Source organism: Condylura cristata, unplaced genomic scaffold (genome assembly GCF_000260355.1).
Source record: "Condylura cristata isolate star-nosed mole 26May11 unplaced genomic scaffold, ConCri1.0 scaffold00001, whole genome shotgun sequence".
NCBI classification, from domain to species: domain Eukaryota; kingdom Metazoa; phylum Chordata; class Mammalia; order Eulipotyphla; family Talpidae; genus Condylura; species Condylura cristata.
The window spans coordinates 12,865,877-12,879,743 of NW_004567102.1; the positions used below are offsets into that span (position 1 = coordinate 12,865,877).

Below are 13,867 nucleotides of genomic sequence, written 5' to 3' on the forward strand. Positions count from 1 at the left end.
AGGGATCGAACTCATGCTGAAGTGGCTTTAGCTTCTTAGTGCTGTGCTTTAACCCACTGCGCCACCAGGGAGGGCCTCAAGTGACTACTTTTAACATGTTCTTCTGATCACAACATAGACTAGGGGAGAGAATAAACCCTGATATGCACACATGCAATTCTACTAGAAGAGAATAATTTGACGTAGAGCTTTGCCTAATGATAACTGATGGGTGGTCACACATAAGTTCCAGAAAGACTCATTGCAGTTTTTATTGTGACAAATAATCTTTACTGATTTCCATGAGCCGTGGGATGGATGGGATACCATCAATTACCTCCCTCTTGAATTGTAAAAGTACAGATTAAACCCCAACAAGTATAACTTCAAGAATCTGTGTGTTTTACTGCAGAGGCTTTAACACTTATCTTTGCTGGCCGTATTTAATTAGATGATTCCTCCCTCACACAGGCAGAACGATAAGCTAAATATTTATTTAACAGAAACACGAAACATAATACCAATTAAAGAACTGCCTTGACATTTTTTTTTTCTATTTAATTTTCCTTTGCCTTGAAATAAGAACCTACTACAGCACTGTGCCAGGGCGCCTCGGTACTATCAGATTACAGAAGAACATTTGTTTGTACACAATGGGGTCAAGTTTTCCAAAACACACTGCACATGTGTGCAGTGTTGATAACCTTTTATCCTTTTTTTCTTGTTGTAAATCACTGGAGGTTCTTAACCTTTAAGCAAGAGATTGCCATCTTTATGAAAACATTCAGTTCCTAAGTCTGCTCTTATCTAGTCTATCTTGTGACTTCCATTTACCATGTGCAAGGGTTTCCCTAAGCCCTGGTGAAACAATGCTGGAGTGTATTCTAACCGCCAACGTGGGTAGCCCTGTGGTTAGTTGTATAGAACATCAGAGGCCTTGCGTTTGGGTCCAAGCTTTACAGTTCTGTGGTTCCACCCCTCATTAGGTGAGATTCAAAATAGCACTGGAGTAGTAACCATAACAGACCAATTAGAACACTCTCTGGTCATCACAGGAGCAGAGGTCTGGAGACAATAACTGCTGTATAGTAGGAAGGTCTGTGGGAGAGTCCAAGATCAAGGGTTGGTAACTGGGCAGAAGTGGGTGCGAGGCACTCACTTAAGATGGCTTAAGATGCTCCAATATTTTAATGATTTGGCCTGGCTATCTCTGACCCTGTTGCTCCTTTCACAGTGCTTGTCCACTCTAGCAGCCGAGAGCAGGCAGGTTGCTGTTCGTGGTTGGTGAATTTACTTTTCATCGCTTCTTTTGCAAATTATGTTATGAACATTGACAATAAATTTTGATTCAATGGACTGCTACCTCTCAATTTCTTCTCACACTATGCTTTGCATCTGCAATGCTCTATTTCCCGTGCTGGCCTTTACCCATCACTCCAGGACTTTTTTTTTTTTTTCACTTAGTAACAACAATTGGTCACTTACTGAGCCCTTACTATATAGCTGGCAACAGCTACATATCGGCCAGAGATGCAAGGGGTGAGAGGATTATTAGAGACAGAGTGGGGAGCAGGACAGGAGAATTTACTGAGCTACACCAGTGAGGAGAGCAGTGGACGACACAGGAGAGGTCTGCTGATGCATATGTGAGTTAGTTTCTGGGTCAGGGATCGAACACAGGCCTAGGTGTTAGCGCTGAGATTTAAGTGCTGACTTGGTGCTGAGACGTAACCCCAGGCCATCAGAGAGGACCCCATGCCTGTTATTATTAAATTGTTCAGTGTTTCAGGCCTGCCCTCCCTTAAGAGTAAAGCTAATTAAGGAGAAGGGTCCTCTGTCTCTCCAGTGTAGGTGCCTCTGCTAAATTTGCTTTTAAAGATTTCACTTGTGTAGCTATCTTCTAGAAAACAGGCAGAATTTCAATTGCTTTAACCTCATGATGGTGTTTATCCTCAACACTATGCAGATGCTGAAAAGCTGGTAAACGGCTCATAACTTCACAGTCTTCCTACAGCCAATGCAAATATTTAACTTAATAAGCCTTTCCACAGCACCAATTCTGTGTGGAAACTCACAGCCTCTGGTGAAAGGGAGATAAACTGAGTGACCATTCATCCCACCTTCCAGCCCACAGAGCTCTCTGTCCCAGAGACACAGCACACCAAGGAGCGATGCTGAACTGAACCATGCCAAGAAACATCGGGGGAGAAAGCACATCTGATGATTAAAAATAGCCCTGATTTATTGTCTATCAACCCAGAAAGTAGCAGCTCTTGCTGAGAATAATTAGTATTTCTTTTTCTCCTTTTCTTGAGAGTGGGACATAACATTGAAAAGTGGCCTTGAGTAAAAGGTATGATCCTATAGTCTTTTGGCACCAGAAGAGCACATCCTGTTTACCTAGAACATTTAATCTGCTTTTGTAAAAATCTTCAAATTACAGGGAACCCTTGAATCTACAATGCAGTGGAGTTATGCCAGTGACAGGGGAGCTGGAAAAGCCTTCATTGTCACATTCAGATGTGAGATGGATTCATTCGTTCTTAACAGCAACAGCTGGAATCCTCATACATGCTGCTCATGGCTGCTGACACTTTGGCCTTAACTTCTCAGGAACAAGTATCACTTCTATGCCTCAATTAGTCACTGGATCTAGAGTCAAGGTACAGAGATGTCAGCCCTACCTGCTTACTAGAAACACATAAAACGACAGAAACATACCTCTTTCCCTTCCCCCAGAGATTCTGAATCATCACTCCAAGGGAAGTATCTGGGCATTGTTTTCTTTTTATTAAGATTCTGAGTTAACATTAATAGACAGCAGATGTTAGAATCTGCCAAAAATCCAGACCAGGAAATAGCACGATCTGTCTATAGATTTCCAGCAAAACACGTTCTATGTTGTTGCAAAACCAAGCAAATCCAGCCATTTACCTTAATTCTCTATTCCACATGATTTTTCACCCTCACAAGACTGACAAAGAATAAGATTGGAAAGCCAGAGATCTGGGTGTCTCCTCATCTCAATATTCCCAACAGTTATCCTTTTTGATACTGGCCAAACAACCTTTGAGACTCTCATTTTTGTATTTCATAAGATGGAAATGAGAAACCTGCTTTAGCTGTGATGTGGTGCAAAAAGAGAAAGTTTCTATCCTATGCACTGTAGTAAGGTGAAATGATGTATCAGGTTAACCAGGGGTAGGAGAAGGAATGAAGGCAGGCAAATTTTGCAGGCTAGTTGTGAAAGTACTGTCAATGCCCCAAGTCAACAGAGCCAGTACATTTCTAGTTTGGGGTAGAAAGTTCCAAATAGCAATGGAAAGCATTTTGTGGTTATCCTTGGGTTTAAGATGTCTATTTTTACATTCTTTCTAACCTGCTCTCTCTATGACATTGTGGCAATTTGTTCATAGTGACTTTTCCTTATATTCACAGGTCTCATCACAATAGAGGAAAACAAATAAAAAGCCACATTTTTGCAGAAGGCTAAAAAAATAAATCTATCAGTTATATGCATTTATTATCCATTTAATAATAATAAAATATATGTACCACCCTCAAGTTATCTTTCCATTTTATCTCTCGCTCTCTCTCCATACATCCATTCATCCATCTATTTCCTTTTATTTTTTTTCCTGTTCTTATCCAGAACAAGGTTACCTCTGAAGACCTTCAAGGGAGCAGCCCAAACCACTAGTTGGAAAATTTAGTTTAATCTATGGAAAGTTATTATTATTAATCAGCAAAGCTGATACAAAAGTAATGATAAAAGTGAATAAAGCACTTCTAGGTTTTTCTAAGTGTTAAAAACATGTGCATGGTTTTAACATGTATCATCTTGTCTTTTCAGTGAGAAGACAGTGTTGTCAAGGACTAGTACATGAATCTGACAATGAGCAATTGCTGTCTTCCTGAGTGCCCTTGGTTGTCTAACAGCTGGGAAGACACAATGTAAGTCAGAAGACAGAAAATATGTGATCAAATTGGTAAAACACACAGCAAACTATTGTTGTGATAAGGGGGGAACATAAAAAGGCCATGTGTTAGGGGATGTGTGGCTTAAGACACTGGTACAAGATTTCTGTTACAGCATGAATATCAGGTATTACTTGTGTGGCTTCAAAAAAGAAAGACCAAAAACATCAGCCCTTTATGGAAGCAAACACTGAGATGCTGTGAAGCAGTGTGGTCTGGCTTTCTATGAAGTGTAAAAAAACACCATTTAAGCTAGCCTCCTGCCATTGAGCTCTTCCTCCCTCCTAGAAGACAGAGGCATTGTCTCCCAACACTTTTCCTGCTCTCCTTCCCGACACTGCCCGTAAACCTTTTCCTGTTCTGTTTTGGGAGGGAGCTTGCAGCTTCCATCTTCCCTCTCAGAGAGCACCCCTGAACCCAGGCACACTCTAGACGCTCAGAAAACCCCCAGGGCTCCCCTGCTAAGCACAGACAGCCTCCCCCGTATGGGCGCCACTGCAACATGGCTGCCTGGACAGGGAATGTTCACACAGTTGTTCATGAATACTCTGGTCTGTATGGAATTTTCTGACTCAGGCAGGGATGGGAGAGTTCTTTTTAAAAATAGAAAAAGAAAGGAAAAGGAAATGAAAATGATTTTCATGGAAGAGAAAATCCTCAAAAGATCTTAGTTCGTTGCCTGAAAATTAATCTCCCTTTAACATAGTCTCATCAACTTGCCCAGCCACACAATGCTCCTGACAGCGCAGACATTTGAAAGAAAATCAGGCAAAGACCGGACGATGCCGTGAAAGGAAAATTGAAGTGGCGTTTGCTGCCCCTGGGGTCTTGCTGCAGAGAGAGACAGACTGCTCTAGAAGGGCCTATTACCTGTCCAGCAGCCGTGTCCCAGGCGGGCTCCTGTCTTGTTCAGACGCCTAAAGCATCCAGGTTTCCTCTGTGAGGCCAGCAGCCTCCTCGTAGCCCTCACGCCCGGGGCAAGGCGGGCCTCGCGGCACTCATTTTGAGGTAGAGCCGGCAGCTCCACACAGAGCCAGTCTCACCCCTTGCCGGTGCCACCCCAGCCTCAGCCTCCGCGCCTCACAGAGCCATCCCTGAGACCTTACTGCTGTTTGAAAAACAAAAAGTAATTTCCTGATCCTCTTCCCCGGATGGTGTGTGCGATTTCCCTCACGCCCATGGGAAGTCCTTCAGATCCTTCTTATCTGGAAACCTCTCTCCACTGAGTGGCCAGACTTGTTTGGCAGTGCTGTTAGGTCTTGCTTCCCTTTCTCTGAAGAAAAAAAATCATAAAAATGAAGCCAAAATAAACCAAAATGGCTAGAACTAATGAGTGGGTATTAGGTACCTGGTTTAACCTTAGACAGATGCCTGCTAAATTGGACTCTGATTTCAGAGTGGAAGGGACATTAAATGTAATGGTGAGTTCCTTGCTTCTAGTAGTGCCAAGAAGTTCCAGAATAAAAATATCCTCAGGTATGAGAAGAGCTAAAGAAGTCATTTAGGCCTTGCCCTGGCTTTGGGGAGCCGGGGGTGCACTTCAACATGAGGCAGAAAAGGAGGTGCAAATTCCTGGGACACTCAATTCCTGGGACACTCTGAATGTCTGTGCAGTAAACTATAAACTCTATGACATCTCAACAACACTGATATTTAAAGTTAAGGAACTAACTTAATGACCAATTGGCACAAAGCATTCAGGCTGTTATGTTTAAAGATGAATTATAATCAGAGGATTTGAACAGGAAGTCACCTACCCATCCTCATTTGACAAATGAAGAAACTGAGGTCTAAGGAGAATCAGTGACTTGCTCTTGTTCCTCATTTGACAAATGAGGAAACTGAGGTCTAAGGAGAAACAGTGACTTGCCCTTGTAATAGAGCACATGTAAATGTTCTTAAACTTCAGTGTGGTCTGCGCTGTTCAGTTCGTCCTCTGCAGGCCAACCTATAAAACGTGGATGAAGGATACCTGGCCTGTAGCCCAGGAATCCACCTTGTGGAGCAGGTTTTCGAGTTGAGTCTGACAGAGCTTAGTCTAAGTCTCACACCCTTATTGCAAGGGCCCCAAGGCCAGACTGCCGGGTTCAAGCCTTAGTGTTGCAGGTGCCTATGTATATGTCTTGAACACATGATGAAACTTCCAGAGACTTGAATTTTATTGTGTGAGTAATCATGCCACTGAGAGTAGGGGTCCCTGGGAAAGCCAGGCACAGAGGAAAAGCTTGAGCATGTTCATAATAATTGGAGACCTGGCCTGAGCCCGCCACACTCAGTGTTCCTTGCTGCACACCACCCTCTTTTCTCAGTGCCCCCTTCTTTTTAGGCCAAGACTCCCCTTAGCTGTGTCAGCAAGCAAGCTATACTCAGGCTAGAGGTAGAGGTGAAGTATTTTGGTAACAAGAAGATGAGCTTTCAAAATATTTCTATCCTACTCCTCATTCTGATTCTCCATTACATTCCAAGCACACTCCTTGCCATTACTGGCAGATGTCAGTCGTTGTCCACCCAGGGTCAGGTCTGACCAGGGACTCAACAGCAGCCAGGCTGTGTGTTCAGGGATGGCAGGGTGCTCCCTAGGCCCGGGGTGCATAATGATTGGTTGAAAGCAAAGAGATCTCATTCTCCTTGCTGACTGTTGTGTATAGTTGGACAATTACAGATGCATGTCGACTCTGACTTTGCTATTAGTGGCACAATAAAGAGCCTTATTATTTAATTCTTTTCTAACTGAAGTTTCTGTTATTTGTGGCCTAAAGGCCACTATGGTAAATTGATGAATCATTATGAAAAATAAATCTTTTTATCCTTTATACAACATTACTCTTGTCCTTAAAAAAAATAGGGAGAAGTCTGGTGCCTGCTGGGGTTCCAGGGGTTAAAGTCTCAAAGCTATCAAGCTATCGCCAGTCACTGTGGCACAAGTTCCATCTCTGACAGGGAGCTGACCCACATGGTACAGCAGACCTCTCCTGACCCTCTCGCTGCTCCCCTCAGCAGTGTATTTCAATAGATCTGACTGTTCTGCTCCATATTCTGTCTCTGGTGAATCCTCTCACCTCCTGCACCTCTGGCCTACACCCAGTTCTTGTTTGCATTAACGAATAAAAATAAATTTTTAGGGCCCTCCCTGGTGGCACAGCAGATTAAAGCACAGCACTAAGAAGCTAAAGCCACTTCAGCATGAGTTCGATCCCCGCCCCGGAGGTGACCCACATGGCATGGCAGACCTCTCCTGACCCACCCACTGCTCCCCACGGCAGTGTACTTCATCAGTTGGCCTATTCTGCTCCCCACTTTGTTTCTGGTGAATCCTCTCACCATCCCTGCACCTCTGGCCTGTACCTCAATGCTGTATGCATAAATAAATAAATCTTTTAAAATAAATAAATAGATTTTTAAAAAAAGATAGGAAGGCTAAAACAGGGAACCAAGTAACTTATATTCTAAAATATTCCTAGTTAATAAAATATTCCTAGTTATCATTTCTAATAATAAGTGTTTATGTCATTTTTGACTTTTTTCAACAAATGGATAAGAATTCTCAAGGTTATTTCTTACACACAAAAAACCTATATAAATTATAAAAAGGAAGCACTTGGGTCTGGAAAGCCCAGAATAGCCTGGAGATTAAGTGTTTGGCTACGAGATCTGCCAACTAATAGCTCATGGCATTTTAATCTTATTACTCATGTCATTTAAACATTTTTGCTTCGGTTTCTTCATCTATAAAAATCAGAGCAATAATAATACCTACCTCACGGTTGTCATGAGGAGTATTAGTAAAAAATACTTGGAAAAAATATTTTGAACAGAGGCTGGCAAACAGTAAGTATGTGTAAGTATTGGCTTTTGTTACTTTTTCAGCAAAGAGCTTTTTGTAATCATTATAGTCTCGTGCGTGAATCTCATGCTGTCTTTGCCTTTACTTTCTGCTCATTTGTCCCAGTGGCAGCACAGATTTTGTGCTATGTGTGATATGTCCAAAACATGTCTTTGTCATAAGATTTGGCTCTTTAGGGGTCACTTGAGCATAGACGAAAGACACCTACTCTGGTGGCACAAGAGTTTAAGTCTCAACACCACGAAGCTATTGAAATTATTGGCAGCCACTGCAGCATGCGCTTGATCCCTGACCAGGTTGCTGAACCACATAGTACAGCTAGTCTGCTCCACGCTCTCTCTCCTGTCTCACCTGCTGCTCCCCTCAGCAGTGTACTTCCTCGATCAGCCTCTTCTGCTCCCCACTCTGTCTCTGGTGAAGCCTCTCAGTCCCCACACCTTTACCCCAGACCTCTACCTCAGTTCTTATATGCATAAAAAAATCCTTAAAAAAAAAAAACAGCTGTGCTGTGGAGGAATGAAGAAAATATAGAAGGAAATGGACATTAAAAGTAACCTAGCAGCTAATGGTTTTGTAATTGCAAAGAGGTTTGGAGGCAGCTAGCTGGCTCCATGAGAAAGGGAGCATGCAGACATGGAGACTTCAAGACTAACAATGTGGGGGAGTTTGAATTACATACACCTTGCATTAAAAACAACAACAGCAGCCTGCTGTCAGAGTGACTGCCTTGAAAACGCTGTGCCTTTCTCCTGCTTGAATGGGTTGTTAGGCCAGTTGGCTCTGTGAACTGCATTGGGGCGTTGTCAAGGTAGCTGTCCTTTGCTTCCCTGAGGAGCAATTCCTCCCTCACCCGCAGTCCAGTCCAGTGTGTTGCTAAGAACACGCTGTGCTTGTAGTACTAACTTTACAATGAAAACAAAGGCAAATAAAAAATGGAACCACCATATGGTCTCTGCAGCAACCCAGAATTAACTGCTGGCGGGGAGGCTTTGCTCGGCTATAGCAGCAATTGGCTTCTCCTGAATTCTAAGAAGTTGGCTTTGCTGGCAAGTTAAGCTGAATTTATTTAATCAGATTGTAACTGTGCAGCCAGAATAACTAATTTGTCCATCACCTTACCTATGTTTGTGTTAGAATGAGGAGTTCCTTAGGACTCAGGTTAACTCCTTAGAAATAGGGCTATTTCCTCGGGCAGAAATTTAGCACCAAATAAATGTGTGTTTCTCTGCATGCGCTAGGCTGTTTCAACCCTCTGATTGTTCCCCTTCTTCACCAGGCTAACTTTTACTTAAAGTTAGCTATTATTTCTTCCAAGGTTCCTCTGAGTTGGGACAACTTGGAATGGGTCTTCCTTCTCCCTGGTTTCATACCATCAGGTATGTATCATTTTTCCAATTTCCAGGACAGGGACTGGTCTTATGCCCAGATCCTGAAATAGTGCTAGCATATAGTAGGTGATCACTAAAAACAAACAGAATTAAACTGTTCTACCTCACCCCAATACTGGTTTTTCTTTTTTACATTGGAGTGTCTTATGTTCATTCTTTGAAACTTCTTTGCTGATGCTCTCCAAATACTCTCTCTGTATCAGTTTCTTGCTTTCATCTTTGTGCAAACGACTTTCAAATATATGTCCCTATCATGGAGCTCTCACCTGAGCTTCTGACCCATCTAAGTGACTACTCCATATCTCCACTAGCCAGTACATTTCAGCCTCCCAGCCCCTCTTCCCTGGCTAATTTTTTCCCCTGAGTCCCCTATCACTTCTAATACACTCATTTATTTCATTGACTGTTTGCCTCTTTCATTCCTTCACTAGACTTGAAGTTATCTAAGCACAGAGATGTCTTTTCAATGGTTCACTAAAGAAGACTACACGAAGTCTACCATCTGGGCATAGCTATGAATGCATTGCAGTAGTCTGCTCAGAGGTACATAAAGGGTCAACTTACACAGACTCCCACCTCCCATCTGGGCAGAGAGGACCCTCATGTGTTTTGTTTTTTCAGTCCACAGAGGTTGACCCAGTGTGACCAAGGGTCAGCTCTCTTTAGGTATTTCTATCTAAATTAGGCCCATAAAATTCCCTTCTTCCACTGACATGCCCTTATGATCGGAAGGAACATACCTGTAACTGGTCACTTTAATAGTACTCAAATAGTTTTAGTGTTATTTTTTATGTATCTATCTCTGCAGTCTTTGCTAATTGAATACAGTCCTATTTACACTTGGCTGCGGCCTCTCAGGTTTTATTTGCACTTGCCATTCCTCCAATAGGTAGTTATTGTACCTCGATTGTGTACATTCCTTTCAAATACATATATTAATTCACCATGGAAGATCCCAGATTTTCTGGATCTGAAACAACAGGATACCACTTACAACTCTCTTCTGCCTGCTTTCTTATGCCTCCAGTGATGCACTCAAGTTGTCAGAAATCCAAATTTCCCTCCAAGGGGAGTCATGTTTTGGATTCCCAGGAATCCCTTCCCATCTTTTATTTAGAATAGGTACAGACTTCACATGACTCATAGAGGTGTCATCAACAGACCTCTCTTGACCTTTGTTGGCTTTTGCTTGGAGAAAGTTGACAATCATTGGACTGGGAGCCATCCCCAACCTTCAGATTCTCATAGCAATATTGAATCAATGCGACAGATAATGCATATTAATGCCCACAGCATGACATATGTCATCCACATGATGCAGCTATGATGAAAATAATGTCAGAGCTATTGCTTAACCAAGCATGTCACTGAATCCTCCTCCACAGTTCCCTCTGCCCCCTGCACTAGTATCAGGGAGAACAGGATATTTGTGGACACAAGCATTCTTTCTTTTCTTCATCTGGGAAGGAACATATTTAGAAGGAAACTGCATTTCTTCTAAACTGTACATATTCCTTTGTCCATCACATCGGGTGTTCACTCTTTTTTTTTTTATATAAGATTTACTTATTTATGCAGAACTGGGGTACAGGCCAGAGGTGCAAAAGCAGTGAGAGGATTCACCAGAGACAGAGTAGGGAGCAGAACAGGCAGTTTGACCAAGTACACTGCTGAGGGGAGCAGCGGGTGGGTCATGGAGAGGTCAGGCCTCACCATGTGGTCACCTCCCTGGCCAGGGATTGAACCCGTGATGAAGCAGCTGCAATTAGCTTCATCGTGCTGTGCTCTAACCCATTGTGCCACCAGGGAGAGCCCAGTCACTCTTTTTCTAATCTCTGCTTCAGTGTGCCTCTTGGATGCAGCTGCTCCTTATCAGTGTATCTGCTCCCCATCAGATCAGATACCAGTGAGGGCGACCTGCAAACATCAGGTAGAATCTGTTTGCACTTGCAGAGCCTGCTCCCGATGGAGACATCTCTCTTCCAGACCCCACTGTTCTCTATATTTTTATAGCCTCAGCATGTCCTTTGACTCCCAATGAAAGGTCCTTTTGTTTGCACCTCTTATTAAATAGGTAATTTTCTCAGAATCTATCAAGCCAGTTAATGAGCAGTCATGATACCAAACCCACTAGACAAAGATGGCTGAAGAGTCATCCATGCTAGGAGAAAAAATGAGAATGTTAAATCATTTGTTCCAGGTATCTCATGTTAGAGGGAAGTTGATATGCTTAATCAAGGTCACCGCATTCATTAGCATCAGAGCTAAGTCTGGAATTTAAATTTCCCCCTTCTCCCATACTAGTAAGATATGTTTTCCTTTTATCTCTAGATTGGATAGGTTCCATAGGTACAGGCAAGGTGTCAGTTCTTACGTAGTGTCTTAAAATGGCTAAGATGCAGTAAGGATTTCTGAGTAATGATTTGAGTTAAACTTACAGTGTTATCTTTATGAGGCTTGACTCACAGTTTAATTGGTACCAGGAAAGATGTTCTAAATAAATGAGTCCAATTTTTCCAGGATCTATGTTCTTTCATGAAGAATGTTAAGTGATTCTTTCTAAAAAAATGAGAAGGCAAATGAACAAAAAGTACCATGAACATCTTCCTGGGGACACACAGGGATGTCCCAGCACTATGAAGCTATCAACAGCATCCGGGCTCAGGGAGCTGATCCACATGGTGCAGCAGACCTCTCCTGTCTCACCTGCTGTTCCCTTCAGCAGTGTATTTCTGTAGATCTTCGCATTCTGCTCTCCACTTTGTCTTTGGTGGGTCCTCTCATCCCCCACAACTCTGGCCTACTCTCCAGCTTTTGTATGCATAAATAAATAAAACAAATCTTTTTTTTTTTTTTTTAAGTACAATAAATGGCACCATAGTGGTCTGGAAAACATGGCATCAGTAGGATAGGCCGTTCCTCTGTGGCATGATTTGAGAAGAAACAGAAAAACTGACCTCCCCTTCCCCAAGTGCCTAAAGTCACATTGTTAAAGGAAGATTTCTTTCTTCTGCTTCTGCTTTGACTCGCACCATTGAGTGGTTGACAGATTGCCCGTTTCCAATGAGTTATAAAGAAGCATGAATTAAATTAAATCATCAAGGAGACTTTAATATGGAAGAGACCAGAGATAATAAGAGGACAGTGAGGGTAGAGAGAAGTAGGGAATAGAGGAGAGTGGGTAATATATCGGAGAGCAGTTCCAAATGAGTATGAGGACAGACAGCTTATTCACTTAAATCAAGCTGCTCATTTCTAGTGGAATTGCTGCAATCATATAGCCTGACAATCCCATTACCTGTGCTAATTTTCCCCTCAGAATCACCATTTCAAACTTACCCTCCTCACTCTCATTTGTAGCCTTGCCTCATACTTGACTGAGGAAATAAAATCAATCTAATGGGAATGCTCCTCTTTCTACAGATGCCCTGCCTTTTCTGGCCTCTGGTTTGGGAGGATGATGTACCCCTGCTTTTCCACACTTCGCTTGGTTCTGATCCTGAATCCTCTTACTTCCTCAGCTCCGGATCAGTTCAACAGTCCACAAACGTGCTCTAGTATGTCTCATTTAAAGCCTTCTTTGGATACGTTTCTCTCTCTCTACTGATCTACTATAACATTTTCCTATTCACACCCCCATCCCTACCCTACAGCAAAGCTCAACCAAATTATCAAATTCATATATTTTGTCTCTCTTTTCTCCACCCTCTTCTCTGGCCCCCAAGTCAGTCAAACCAATCTTCCTCTCCACTACCACACAAAGCAACTCTTAGTGGTCACGGGCTTATTGGCCACCATGGCCAGTGTATACTTCTGCTTCCTTCTTCCTTGGGTACACAGCACCCCATGAGAGTGGGTCACTCCTCCTTCTGATGCCCCATGTTCTCTTGCTTCTGTGGCGCTTAACTTTTCTGATGTGCCTGCTCCCAACCTCCCTGGTAGTCCTCCCTCTACTTGAACCCCCAAAGTTATTGTGCCCCACATTTGGTCCAGGCTCCCACTTTCCTTTTTCAGTTTTTTTCCCCAATGTGACCCCCATCTAGCCCCAAATTTGAAAGAATATTCAGGGGTGAGAGCAAAATAGATATTTTTTTTGACATCTAAGTGGAAAGGGGTTGTATTTCATTGGTCCTGGATGAATGACTCCTAAACTAGGATTTATAAAGACAAATTTTGTGTCATGGACCCCTTCTGCTATCTGGTGAAGACTATAGACATGTTCCCGGAATAGTGCTTGTAAACGCACCGACAAAATTCACAGGATTACAAAGAAAAGTAATTACATGAAATATAGTTATCAAAATGTTAAATGTAATATCATTTAGTAATGCATTTAATTAATCTACATAATTAAAATATTTAACAAAATCATCTTACTATCAACACTTTTAAATGGTGATGAAAATAAACTAGTTTGAGGATTTACAACACAGTAATTTGATCTAAAAATATCTGTGATTACTATTGGTGACTAACTCATAGGTACTGCTAAGACTGCTGTGGTTTGTTACATATATTTCCAGCTAAAAGACATCCTATGTTTCAATTAAAGGTTAGTGAAAATTAAGGCATATTTTCCTCATCAAGGTCATGAGACCCTTCATTTTATTCATATGGTATACATGAACGTGGGCAAATATATGTACGAGAGAAATTGGACACTCTAGAACTGATCATT

At 42.3% G+C, this 13,867-nt stretch overlaps 1 protein-coding gene across 4 annotated transcripts in view; it reads right to left on the reverse strand.

The window, feature by feature from the left end:
- The window catches only part of ADGRF5 (adhesion G protein-coupled receptor F5), a 106,292-nt gene that overhangs the window by 66,596 nt on the left and 25,829 nt on the right, over nt 1-13,867 (reverse strand). For 2 of the 4 annotated variants that reach the window (XM_012723441.1, XM_012723436.1), the window contains exon 1: nt 4,828-4,842. The exons of the other annotated variants lie outside the window; for them this stretch is intronic. The gene's annotated coding sequence lies outside the window, so the exon portion shown is untranslated. Of the gene's footprint in view, nt 1-4,827; nt 4,843-13,867 lie in introns of those variants that run through there. 4 annotated transcript variants of the gene reach the window in all.